The sequence below is a fragment of the Lepeophtheirus salmonis genome, chromosome 10 (genome assembly GCF_016086655.4).
Source record: "Lepeophtheirus salmonis chromosome 10, UVic_Lsal_1.4, whole genome shotgun sequence".
In the NCBI taxonomy this organism is placed as follows: Eukaryota; Metazoa; Arthropoda; class Copepoda; order Siphonostomatoida; family Caligidae; genus Lepeophtheirus; species Lepeophtheirus salmonis.
In genome coordinates this window covers 273,949-287,384 of record NC_052140.2, presented here as the reverse complement: position 1 = coordinate 287,384, position 13,436 = coordinate 273,949, and the positions used below count along the sequence as shown (strand labels likewise).

General features: G+C 32.8%; 1 long non-coding RNA gene across 1 annotated transcript; it reads left to right on the top strand.

The window, feature by feature from the left end:
* Positions 1-1,466: 1,466 nt before the first annotated feature.
* Positions 1,467-2,808, top strand: LOC139906509 (uncharacterized). The gene is made up of 4 exons (XR_011782079.1): positions 1,467-1,604; positions 1,910-1,948; positions 2,021-2,326; positions 2,541-2,808. It is a non-coding gene; the product is annotated as an uncharacterized lncRNA (long non-coding RNA).
* Positions 2,809-13,436: the final 10,628 nt, after the last annotated feature.

Genomic DNA, 13,436 nt, shown 5'->3' with positions numbered 1-13,436 from the left:
TTTATTATTCAAATGTGTGGGATAGTTTACGATACCTTAGAATTTTAGCTATAGCTTAGGACCCTTATTTGATATATGAGACTTATATTCACCCCAATATGACCACTCTTAACCATAAACTTCATAAATGTCTCATTCCTTAATTTTAATGATCCGTTTTGCTTACTTTAAGTGTAATTTGCAGGGCATTAAAATGGTTATTAAGAATAATTTGTTTATAAAAATTGACGAATAATTGTCCGGAGACACAAATGTAGTTCAAACTCAATTTTGACGGGCCACATGTATGGGATGTGCTGGAGGGGATGTAGCCCCCCCCCCTAAGGTTTTTTGAAAATTACCGTTTTGGAAATAATAAATATAATCCTGCGGACGCCCCTGATTGTGTACTTGATATGTAAAGCTATATTTAAGAAAAAATATTGTGTTTAGAACTATAATAAGCACTTTTTTACTAAGCCTTGCATTGGTTGGTTTGACTTTGTTATGTTTATGTATGAGCATGATTTTATGTGGGTAAGGGATTCCGCTGTAATTTGGGCAAAACTTGTGTAAAAATAAGGTAGGCTGGAAACTTTAAGAAAAACCCCGACTGTCATTATCTTTTTAATGTACCACCATAAAAAAAGGATGTAAATGTTGTGTTTTTTTTTCATTTGTATGGCGTATATAATTTGAAATAATGATATATTTTTCCTAAAATAACACTTCTCCCACTTATTTATCTAAACGATAAAGAACATAACTTATTGAGTAATAAAATTTTAATAGAGTACACTGTTGTAAAATGTAATTTATGACTATTATCAACGTGCAACTGATACTAAATCAGCTTTTAATCCTAAAAAAAATAAGACGTTATATGTTTAAACAAACAAAGCCATGAAGGTTGTCCCTATTAAAACATTTGATGTCCAAAATGACAGATTCCATTCACAATTAATTAACGCAGAACTTCCCACCACTAGTTTTCCTTAAACTCTATCAGACAACTAGGTTTCTTATCCACTCTCATAACTCGAAAAGTTAAAAGGGAAAATTTGAAAAAAAAACCAACCTTATTGCCAATTATTATTTAAACAAGAATTATTAATTAGTATATACCTACAAAGAATAGATAATTTTATCAATAACAGAGTATAAAATGACATGAATTCTAAGGGTATGTCCATGATGAATTTAAATTAATAGGAAGTCATATGTAATACTTTTTTGAGTTCATAGTACGTAAATTCAACCACTTTAAATCATAGATACAAGATTCAACTTGTAAAAATGAATGAAAAAAGCTGCAATGAAAGAAATACAATACATCTATGTTTATTTAAAAAACCGAGCTGTGATCAAAAGGTACTTAAAATGTTTATTATTTTTTATTCTGTAGTATCCCAGTTGTCACATAAATTCAGATAATTACAAATCATTTAAATATTGATTTATGAGGCTCCTAAAAAAATAAATATGTTATCGAAATTTTCCAAAACACAAAATTCCCTTTATAACAAGCTGTTTGAATGTAAGCCCAAACAGTTTCCGGCAAGATGCAATTGAAGAGTTTAGTATTGCTTACGTTCACTTCTCTGGTTCTTTTGTCCAGCATTCCAGTGAGTAACCCTAAAGGTGAGTTTCTGCATCTATCATGTGTGTATACACAATTTATCCCTAAGAACTATGTGCTTTCAAAATTTAATTGAGGATGGCATTTGCACTCTTACAAAAAAGACACATTTTAAATCACAAAACCTCTTCATTTTGAAATGGGGAATTGTTGAGATTTAAAGATTAATATATAAAAAGTTTTTAGAAATAAATGACACATGGGTCCGCTCCCGTATATAGGTGCGGAAAATCACCTTTACACAAAGTTATTATTAAGAGAGTTTATAAAATAAAATATTATGTATTTCAGGAGTGTGAGGGTTTGCCCATTGATCAATTTTTCTGCTTGGTACGTATTGACCCTGTTTATTTTCTATGTTTCAATGATTTATATTGTATTTTCTCCATATTATGCACATAGTTGAGCCGAATAAATGAATGTCGAATTCCTAGCGATGCTGGAAAAGTGTATACTGTCACGGTCAACTTTTTCATCTTCACAAGAAGCTTTAATTGCAGATGCCCTCCGAATATCCTACCAGTTGGATAGACTGTGATTTTCTTTTCTTTTTTTAATGAACTTGGATTCTTAGCGATGCTTGAAATAAAATAAATATTATATTTAGAGTTTGAGTGTGCTTTGGGGAGGAACGGGTTGGGGATCCTGCAGAGAAGGAAAGACTCGAGTGCCAATTAAATCTAGAGCTGTAAAGAATATGTCACGCTGGTATGTTAAGCTTCAATTAGTAAACATACTTTAGCTAACATGTTCTGGGTAGTAAATAAACCGCAAAAATAGTTTATTCAATTATGAATTGATACCCTATTAATGAGGCATGAGTGTGTTTACTTTAATTTTTATATTAAACAAAGGGATAGAGAGTGAAAAAAAATACAAGTCCCTGAATGATGATATAATTTAATAAAATAGATAAAAACAGATAGACTGCGCTGTCAAAATTCTTCTGAGCATCCATCATTTTTTAAATAACCTGCTAATGACCGTCCCAATCCCCCTATGCATAACATATATAAATTTTAAGTTGATCATGCCCTATAGTAGTGACTAGTTACTAAAAAAACCCACATCTTAAAAGAAACAGATATCAAGTTCTCCATTAAGGTTTGAACACTTTGAATTTTAAATTTTCAACAAATTGTAATTTATTAATTAACAATAGAATTTTAATCAAATGAATACCATAAATAGATGTGTGCCTGAGCTTTTTTAATAATTAATGTAGCCACCCTTAGTGGCAATTATGGCTTCCAGGGGGCAGAGGAAGGACTGATAGACGCTGTGGATGTAGTTCTCTCTCATGGCACCCCAGTGCTGGCTGACAGCTTTCGGGACCTCGGTGTTTGGATGACGGATACTGCAGGCCTTCCCCTCGACAGTCACACAAAAGGTGCAGTCGAGGGGGTTCGCATCATGGCTCTAAGGGGTCAATAGTCTTAACAAAGAGTTCAAAAGAACTCAAAAGAGTCTTGTAACGGAGGGTTTCTTTCATTGCTGGTATTAAAAGTGGCCCCTCCACCCACACAAGGCTCTTTCCACTAACTTTTTTTTATCGCTCTCTGGACAGTCTGATGTGAAATCCCGAGATCATGGACTTGAGAAGATTGACCTGGGCGGTTTTCTGTAACTCCTCTTAGTCCAGTTTGACCTTTTTTATAGAGCCCTTCCTCCTCTCCAACTTTTCAGACTTGCTGACGATGTACTTGGAGAACCCCAATTGCTTGGAGTACGCGAACTGAAATTCGTCCATCAGGTTCAAATGTCCGTTTCCCGACTTGTACCTATCAATTTTGTTTTGTTTTGTAATTAATTGTTTATGCATCAATATATCGAAATATGAACTAATTTAAATCACTCAACCTTCATTAATTATTGAATTAACAAGTGTTCAGATTTCAATAGACGAATAAACGATTACATTATATAAATTTTGTATCCTTTGATGAATTATTTCATCCAATTTGCGCTCGTAAATATCAATTATGATGCTAAAAATACTTTTATTACTTTATACGAATTTTGATGAGATTGCATCTATTATATCAAATAATTTTGTAGCTACCATTGTACGCCTCAGCTATGGAGATAAACAATACATAAAGTTCTTATTTTTTTCAAAACAAATTCTCATTTTTTGTTTGGTTTATCTCTGATTTCGCCCTACCTAGATTGAAGGTACATTATGTAACTCCATGAAAGCAGTTACTTCCCTGGTTGCTTTTTGTCATTTGGTCTTTTAGATCTCATTTACATATACTTTAAGCCATTAATTTCAATAAAAATATTTAAAAAACAAAATCATCAAGATATTATCTTTTATTTTGAGACCTGGTCCTCTCAACTGTAGACTCATAAAGACATGTTGCATATTCTATAGATATTAATCAATTAAAGCTATATATGTAGATATGTTCATTGTACAATGACGTTAAATGAAAAGGTAGCTATATAACATTAATGACTGTGGAAAATGACCACTACAATGAAAACCCGGCCATAACCAAAAATATACAATCATGTACTAATCAGAGGTGTAGCAACATCATAGAATCTGTCTTAACCATAGAGATGACAAGATGTGCAAAAAATTTAGCGAATATATTGAGTGACCACAAGGGTGTACCGGGTGGCCCATTGAAATCTGAACACTTACTAATTCAATAATTAATTAAGGTTGGGTGATTGAAATTAATTCATATTTCAATATATTAAAGCATAAGCAATTAGTTACAAAACAAAACAAAATTGAGCTCTTTGGCTGAGGTACAAGTCGAGAAAATGACACTTGAACCTGATGGACGAATTTCCATTGGTGCACTCCAAGCAATTGGGTTTCTCCAGGTACACCGTCTACGCTGTCAGCAAGTCTGAAAAGTTGGAGAGAAAGAATGCCTGAAGTGTATGTCATCCAAGCACCGAGGCCCTCAAACTAACTGTTAGCCAGTACTGGGACGCCATGACAGAGGACTACGTCTGCAGCGGATGACAAACTATCCACTGCCACCTGGAAGCCATCATTGTCGCTAAGGGAGACTAGATTAATTACCAAGAGAGCTCAGTCACGCATTTATTTATAGTATTAATTTTGTTGAAATTCTATTGTAAATTAATTAACTGGATCTTGTTGAAGTTTAAAATTCAGGTTTTAATGGATCACTCGGTAATATGATTTGTTATTTTTCTGTTTTTCTTACATTAATAATAATCGTCAATTCCAACTAGAGAAAATATATACTACTCTAATGGTGAAATAAAAACTACACCAATCAACGTATTTTCTTTAGCTGCCATTGAAATCTATATTAATAAAGCAAAGTTAGTCTTTCTGTCCTTAATAATATATGAAAACAAGTCACATAGGATTTCTTGGGGGCTTATTTTTTATTTTGTTACGGAAAAGTCTATTTTTTAGCCGACGCTGAGTACTACCACTAGTTTTAAATAATACACCTTTATACCCAGAGATAAAATAATATTCAGGGATATCTTGACATACGAGCTTAATTCGTTCCTTGATGGAGCTATTAAATCAATGAAATTTATTCAAAATTAAAATGAATTTAACTTGAAATGGCTTTTACATTCCGTCCCTAACTTTCGACCAGGTCGTATCCTAATCAAAAATTGCCTTGTTTGACACTCGTATCTCAGTGGTATTACTTCATCTTTGTTTCTACCAATTACCATTGCTCATTGCTGCGGAATAAAGGCTTTAATCTACCACATACTTACTATGGCAAACCCTCAACAAAAAAATCCCTATGTCGTTACAATATATTTACTTTCAAATAGTTTTGACTACTAAATAGTTTTGACTATAGCCTTGTGCAAAAATGATTGCATGGGGCCCAAATTACAAATGTTGTTAGGAATGAGGATAATAATTGAGGCTATGGCAAGTTTTTGCGTGTATGAGCCTGTTTTCTTTCGAAAATTTGAATAAATTTCAAATTACCTTTTTTTTATTTATTAAGTTCACTTTTATTTTAAATAAAATGGGGGCCTTTTGGAAATTTATGATTCAATACGACTGCATAGGTTTGAATGGCTTAACCTGGTCCTACAAAATCACTACTGTACTATAGTCGTAATTAAAAAGAATGGACTAACAAGAACATAGAGTCGATAAAATACCAATTAACGATATACCTCGTGGTCAATAAATTGAAGAATATTAAGTTATAAATCTGATTGTGGAATATTTTTTTGATCTAGAGAGCAGAAATGGGAACTTGAGACTCAAGACTTTACTTGAACTCAAAAGTCATGTAAATTTTTAATTTGTTTAAATGGAATTTTAGCGTATCATTCCATTAGTTCATGGCCCATATACTCTTAAAAATGTAATCACTTGCATGATCAGTGTTTCCATTGTTTAAAAAAATGTTTCTTTCAATGTTACCTTCAGTACTTTTTTGAAATTTTCTCTAATATTAACGGTTGCTAAATTCCTATAACTCAGACTTTTTATTTTAGATTTCAAGCCTTTTTCAACATTTCTTTGTACAATAGGTGAAAACATTGACTTGTACTGAGTTATGGCCAAAATCATATTTTTTTATCCAAAAAAAATCTATTTGATAAGGAATCGGATAGTATTATAACCATTGTTATAGCGGTTGCCCAGACGAATAGGATTAAAGAATAGGATTTTCAAAAATACTTACATCAGCATTATCCCTAATGCAGAATTTATATCTCAACGAATTACTCCCAGATACTTGATTATCTGATATAATTTAATTTAACATGTGTGGAGTAATTTGAAATGTTGAGTTGTTGATAAATCATTTTAAGTGAATTAAATCGAGTTATTACAATTTTAGAAATAAGTTTTGTGTCTTTAAAATATTTCTGTACTTCACATCATGAAAGAAGGACTCGATTTTGTGCGTTTATATCATTATTTCAGCGAACTAGTTGAACACTAAATTGGAACGAATGCTTTGTAGTGACGTTAAAAAATGTATTTCCTAGAGTTTGACTAGGACCAAATGCGTATAAATTGTAACATATGAAATTAACTTATATTAAAATATTTATTATCAATCAACCTTTCAACTAGGCTTGTAAGCGTTCCTTTAAAAAAAAAATCGTTCAGCGTTCATTATTCAGCCACTATTTTCTTTCCGTTCAGCGTTCATTATTCAGCCACTATTTTCTTTCCGTTCAGCGTTCCATTAATTAGATAGTACCAGGATTGTACAGTCTACACTTGTACATACCCTAGCACGCTCACTAAATGAAACTGTACCGTTTTTGAGGCATAAAAAAGTCGGATTCACCAAATGAGATTGCTAAACAAAAACGCTTTCATGTATTTCTGGGCCGCCAAAATTGTTTTTTTTTGTCTGAAATGTCTATTGCAATAATAAAAAAATAATCAAACTAAAGTTTCTAAACAGTAATAGCCGACTAAAAATAACAATACTTATTTTTCATAGAAGTAGAATATCTATGCCAGTTGTGATTAAATCATAGCAGTCTTCTCTTAATCCCATATGTAAATATAGATGAATTAAGTCATAATTAAAATTAGAATCTATTATATATGACTTATGACCAATTCTTAATAGAACTTAGTCATTGTAATAAAATTGTATATTTTTAGCAGTTTAACCCAAAGGGAACCGAAAATATTTTTTCTCAAATCGAACATAGAATACATTTTCCAACAAATTATACTTCATTTCAATGAACAAATGATTCTGATTAATCCTTTGGAGGCACCGCAAATTGTACTTAAAGTAGCTAAAATTCACAACCACATTTATAGAATTAATAAATTATATTTATAGGACAATATTGGGGCCAAATTAAGTGAGAAAGAAAAAACAGAGGTTTTAACCTACAGTTAACACTCTCGGGTATCTCAATTCATCCAAGAAATTTGAATTAAAAGCCTATAACTGACCGTGATATCTCTTTGTAATATTGGTTCAGAAACACCAAGGTCCCGAGCGACCTCAAAGTGCCATTTTCCGGTCTCAAGTAGGCCTAAGGTCCTGCATCAAGTTTTTAAGGAGTGCTCCTTCACCATTCTGTGACATCCTATTTTTTAATTAAATATAAATGATTGAACCTTTTAATATAAGATTATATGAACTATTAACTTTGATTGCATACAGTAACGTTATACATAATAACTAACCAGTGTTGCCATGTGGGTTTAAGCAAAATCAGCTAGACATACTTCTAAAATCCGCTGGATTCAACAACAACAAAAAAAAAAACAGATAAAAAAGACGCTAAATATTTCTTTAATAAATCTATTATCATATCTTATAATTTGAAATACTACATTTACTGTTTCAGGATCCATTTTATTCCTGAACTTGGTTTTTATTAAATTGATTTGGCAGAGTACCCTTTCAACTTTAGCATTGGAATCAGGCAAACTCAATATTGTTAAGGGAACGTAATTAAGCTGAGCAAAAGGATCTAGATTACTAGATTAGACAACCAATATTTTACTGTGTCTTTTATTTCTAGCCATTTGAATTAGAATTTAGAAACAAACTATTATTCCAGATTACAGGTGAAAGGATCAGCCTGATTCCATTTGGTAGGAAGTATAGCTCTATTTACCAAATTTTCAACCGAAAGAGTCCAGTATTCAAGCAATTTGATAGGATCACTATCATTGGACACAGCAATATTGTTGACTCTTTCGACATCATTTGCACGAATATCAAATAACCATGATTATATTCATCACAGTATAAAGAGTGGAACATTTCCGATATGTAACACCTTTTGGTTGATTTGATATAACTAAAATGAGTTTTAATCATTTTGGATTTTGAAAAGTAAAGTCCACAAACTCGGCGATGGGAACAGTAGTAGATAAGGCTGAAAGCGCGGTACTTCGTAAAAAACATCAATAATAGTTTTTTTTTTTTTTAACTTAGAAGGAACTTTTAATCATCTTCCATTTAAAGCTAAAGAAGACACTTTCGTTACTTTCAGAATTTACAATTGTACAAGTACTTTTTGAAAAATAAAATGGTTGAACGTTCTCATCAAGGATGTAAAGTCTCATTTACGTTAATACAGGATGTTTGCAAGGTGGAATTTTATTCCCATTTGTGTGGAACTGTTCTATTCGGAATATAATTATAATTAATCTGGACCAATATTAACTGTTGGATTTGCAGGTAATATAGGCTCCATAATAACCGGGATAGCTCTGTTAATAATGGATTATATCATTCTAAAACGGATGAATAAAATGAGTTGGCGATTGGATATGATTGGTCTTGGGTTTAGTAAAACAAAAAAAAAATGTTGTGCAACTAGTCTCACAAAGTGCATACTGCAGACCACCCCTTGCGACCACCCCCTGAGGATATACTCTCCATCATACATAAAAGTCCGCTCAAATGCTGATCAAAATATTTCTTGACAGATCAGCTGCTATTAGTTCTACAGAACAAAATAAAGATTTTTTTACGGCCCAACAAGTAAATCTGATGGAAGAAATAAAGATATTGAAAAGGAAGGTTATAATAGCTTCGATAAAGGACCATTCGGATTACACAAGTAATGAATATATTCATGCATTTACAACCAATGAGGTAACTGTGCTTGAGGAATCTGAAGTGAGAATTCAAAAAAAGTGCAGTATTAGTTGAGATTGGCAGCTAAATAAGGAAGTCGTAATATTGTCTACTATAAGTGGCTGGATATATCGGATGGAAATCGGAGAACCGATATTGGGTAAAATATTCATTGTGTTTATAAGTGTATTTCTATCTTATAGGTCATATTTACGGTTGTTCAGGTAAATCCGGGCCATCTTTAACCACATCTTGAACAATAAGGAAAGCATTTGACTCAGTTACTTCAATTTCTAATTGAGAGGTTGAACCTTGGCTTTAAGTTAATTGCAATGTAGGAGACTTGGAGGAACACCATCATCGAATTTGCTTGCACCAGGCACAGCCCAGCGTACATCAAAGAGATGCTCAAATATCCAAAAAGCAAAGTCCACGACGTCTAAGCTCTCCTCGTATGCATAAAAGGTTCCTTGAAGCCATTTCTTGGGACTCCAATTAACACTCTTGCTAAAAGACCCTTATAAGCCGTGCAACAGTCTCCAGGGCCATAAACACTGATCTGAGGATGAAGTCATACCACCTCTACAAAAGACATATCCTTACAGACAAAATGTAGGCGACCCGGTCTGCCTAATAAAGAAAATTGCTAAACGATTTGAATTCCCAAAGTAACCAAATAATCTTTTATTCGGATGAGAAATAATGGACTGTCGACAGATCGAACACCTTCCAGAACAACAGATGGTTGGCATCAGAGAGAGCTATACTCTATACTCCTGTCTGACCAAGTGATACGAAAGCTGAGGCTCATGTTGTTGAGTTTCTGTTTCAACAAGACTTGCCCCCCTCTCACAAAGCCCACAAGACCCAAAAAAATACACACCTGGCCCTGTAACTAATCCTATATGAATCCCTTGGATTACTTCTTTTCGAGGGAGTTAGAGACGAAGGTCTCTGCCAGTTCACACAACAGCATCGACTCCTTGAATGCCTCCATCATCATGTACTGGAACAAAGTTTCAATAGACCCATTCATAGAGAGTAACACTTCCAGTCAGTGGTATTGGTTTCCTGTCAATCGATAATAGTCTATATATTGTAGACAAAAATTTACAGGGGCATCCGAAGGATTATATTTAGGAGAGGGGGAGGCTTGGTTTTTGGAATTTTCTGGAAAAATAGATATTATCCTCGCGACTTCTATTTTCATTGTGTCAGGGAGGCATCATTTGAAAAATAGGTTTTAATATTTTTTTAACTCAATAACCCGGTGAGTATTAGCGTTCAAATGAGCTACAGCTTACTAAAATCGGTCCATTCACTGTCAAGATGGAGGACAAAAGGCTAAATATAGCCGATTTGATTCTTGCATGAGGTTCCACCAGTCAATATTATAGGAATCGTGGCATGAGACACGAAGAGGATGACCTCTGTATTAGTTCCAGACACCTCTGAAAATCAGGGCCAATGAGTACTAGAACGCCCTCAATGAGGTGATCTTGCCCCCTGGGTGTTGTCCAACTACACAGAGGGAAATTCTTTTTTCCAGCAGAACTCTGTTCAAGGGCATAAGATAAGGACAACACAGCAATGGCTCGAGGAGAATTTTTAAGACTTCTGGAAAAAAGATTTGTGGCCTTCCTTCTCGCCCGACATGAATCCTCTCGACTATAGTATCTGGAGTTATTCCGAAAGCAGGACCCGCGTATCGAGCCACTAATTATACTTCGCCAAAAGGCAGTAGGTGGTCATATGCAAGGTCCACGTCGTCAAGATGTACACAGCGTTGAGGCCAAAACTCGAGGCCGTGGTTTCAGAAAAGGGCCATATTCGATAAGAGCCTTCAAAAATCCCCCCTCATCCCCTTGTGCTACTGCCACACAAAATATGATTGATTTTATTTGAAAGGCCCTATCAGAACCAATATAAGCCAGTTTAATAATAAAGGTTTTAAACTATAGATTACATTTTTGGGGCATCATAGCATTATGAAATATCGGCTTCTTTTTAACATACGTATATCTATGAATTAATTAAAAAGGATTTTGTCTCTTTCTTTATTTTTGTTCAAAATTGTTTTTATGTTGATGCACCACATATTTTTTTCCCCCTTATTGAAAATTTAATTGTAAAAGGGAATTTTGTGGCTGTTCACGCACAGCTTGGTATATATAGTTTACCTTACTCGCTTCACTCGTCACCTAAGCTATAAAACTATGTGGCTAAACATGGGCCGCACGATCAATTTTTATACAAATTTGCATAAAATATGTCCTGTCGGTATGATAAAATAAAAGAAACCAAAAATGAACGTCGTCATCCTAACAATTGGAAGAATGTTATGGAGCTGAGGTGAGAGGCCTAGCTGTCATGACGTTGTAGGTCTGTTACAAAAAATTTCATATCCAATATTTTCCTTTTAAACCTGTTTTATCTGGTAATGGTCTTTAATGGTAAAAAAACAACTTTTGGATACCAAAGTCAATAGCTTCAATATTAATGAAGTTATGACCAATGAATTTATTATCGGAATTCCATCCCTGTTTCTCCTTTCTATCCTTGTTATAGCCTACATCCAAATCTGTGATCTAATATGATATTTCAATAAAACTACATAACTTTCTTAAACATCAAGAAAATGAAATGAAATTTGTAGGAATTACAGAGCACAGTATAGTGCAGATGATTTTACTTTTAAATACCTGAAATTTAAAAAAAATGATAAGACAAAGTAATTTCATATTGCGCAGTAATAAAGATTGTAGATGCTAATATCGGGTTGGAATTTATGTACTTTAAACTGGAAACTTTACATGATACTAGATAAATAAATGAATTAATAATGGGGGCTCTTAGTTGATATTTTTACTAAAGGAAATGACAAATCTCCAATAAATCAACATGAAACTTCATCAAATGGCTTTAAGAATATAAAAACCCGCATAAAATACTACTTGATTTCGATGATACACAATTATATTTGAGGCTAATCAAATTAATAAGCTATGAAAATCCTGTACTCTTATTATTATTATTATTTTGGATCGATTAGGGACGAGAAAAGTAAGATAATTTGACAAAAATATCTTATTCATTCCATTTAATGTTAGTTAATTTACTGAATACACTATGGAAATAAGATTGTGTAACGATGTACTATCATATTTGGAATGCATTTCAGGGCCAGATATATATAATAAAAGTAGGGATTGGAGGGGTATATTTTGATAGGCAGTTAGGTTTGACAACCAAGATGAATAAAAAAAGAGGTTTTATTGTTTTAAAACCGAGTTGTTTAGGCCCGATGTTAAGAATGTTGAGGTCACATGAATACGCTAAACATTAAAAGTTGCAACTAATACCTTGGAGAGGTTATGTTAGTATAAAATATTAAGTTGCGTTAATGTTAATATTTTTTCAATGTTGTTATTTAAATTAGCAGGATATATATATATATATATAGACTAAATTGATTGACTAACATTATTTTTTTAAATTTGAACTTTTTGAAGAAAAAAAATACATTTATTAATATTTTTACTGAAGGATATTTCCTAATCACTACTATAAGGTAATATAAGGTTTTAAAATGTCAGATTATGGATAATCAAAACAGTTCTCTTCTAGTTTAATTTAATATCTATAATCGAAACTAATAATTTCTTTGATATTTGAGTCATTAATTAGATTGTATAAATATGTTGTCAAAGGGTCCGCAAAATATGTTCAGTTATTTATCGAAAAAATGATGTGAATATTTTAAGAATTATCCATATTTTTTTCAAAAAATCCAAGATTTGATTGCACTAATTAGCAGTAATATCTTTACCCATATTATATAAGCCATTATTAATTATTATGTTCGTATATCTTAAACTTTTAAATAGGAATGGATGATCGATACGGATTCATTTGAAAAGTTCTAATTATGGGAGAGAGAGAATTTAGTTCGCTACCTTTTTGTGTCACGCACCCTTTCCAAATTAAAAAAAGGCTCATAATCAATTAATAGTTAATCGATCCTTTCCCGATAATATAATTAATATTCGGAATTGTTTATAACTTAACATCAAAAGCTAACCCTGATTCAACCAATCTACGTGCAGGATTCTGATTAAGACAAAAGAAGCGGAAACATTGGACAGCTTGCAACAAAACACAATGTATATTTTTGTGTTAGCAAGATTACGTCGTGAGAAATGTTAGGATCTAACTACACAATAAAGATAATTAATTATTCTGCAATAGTATTTACACCC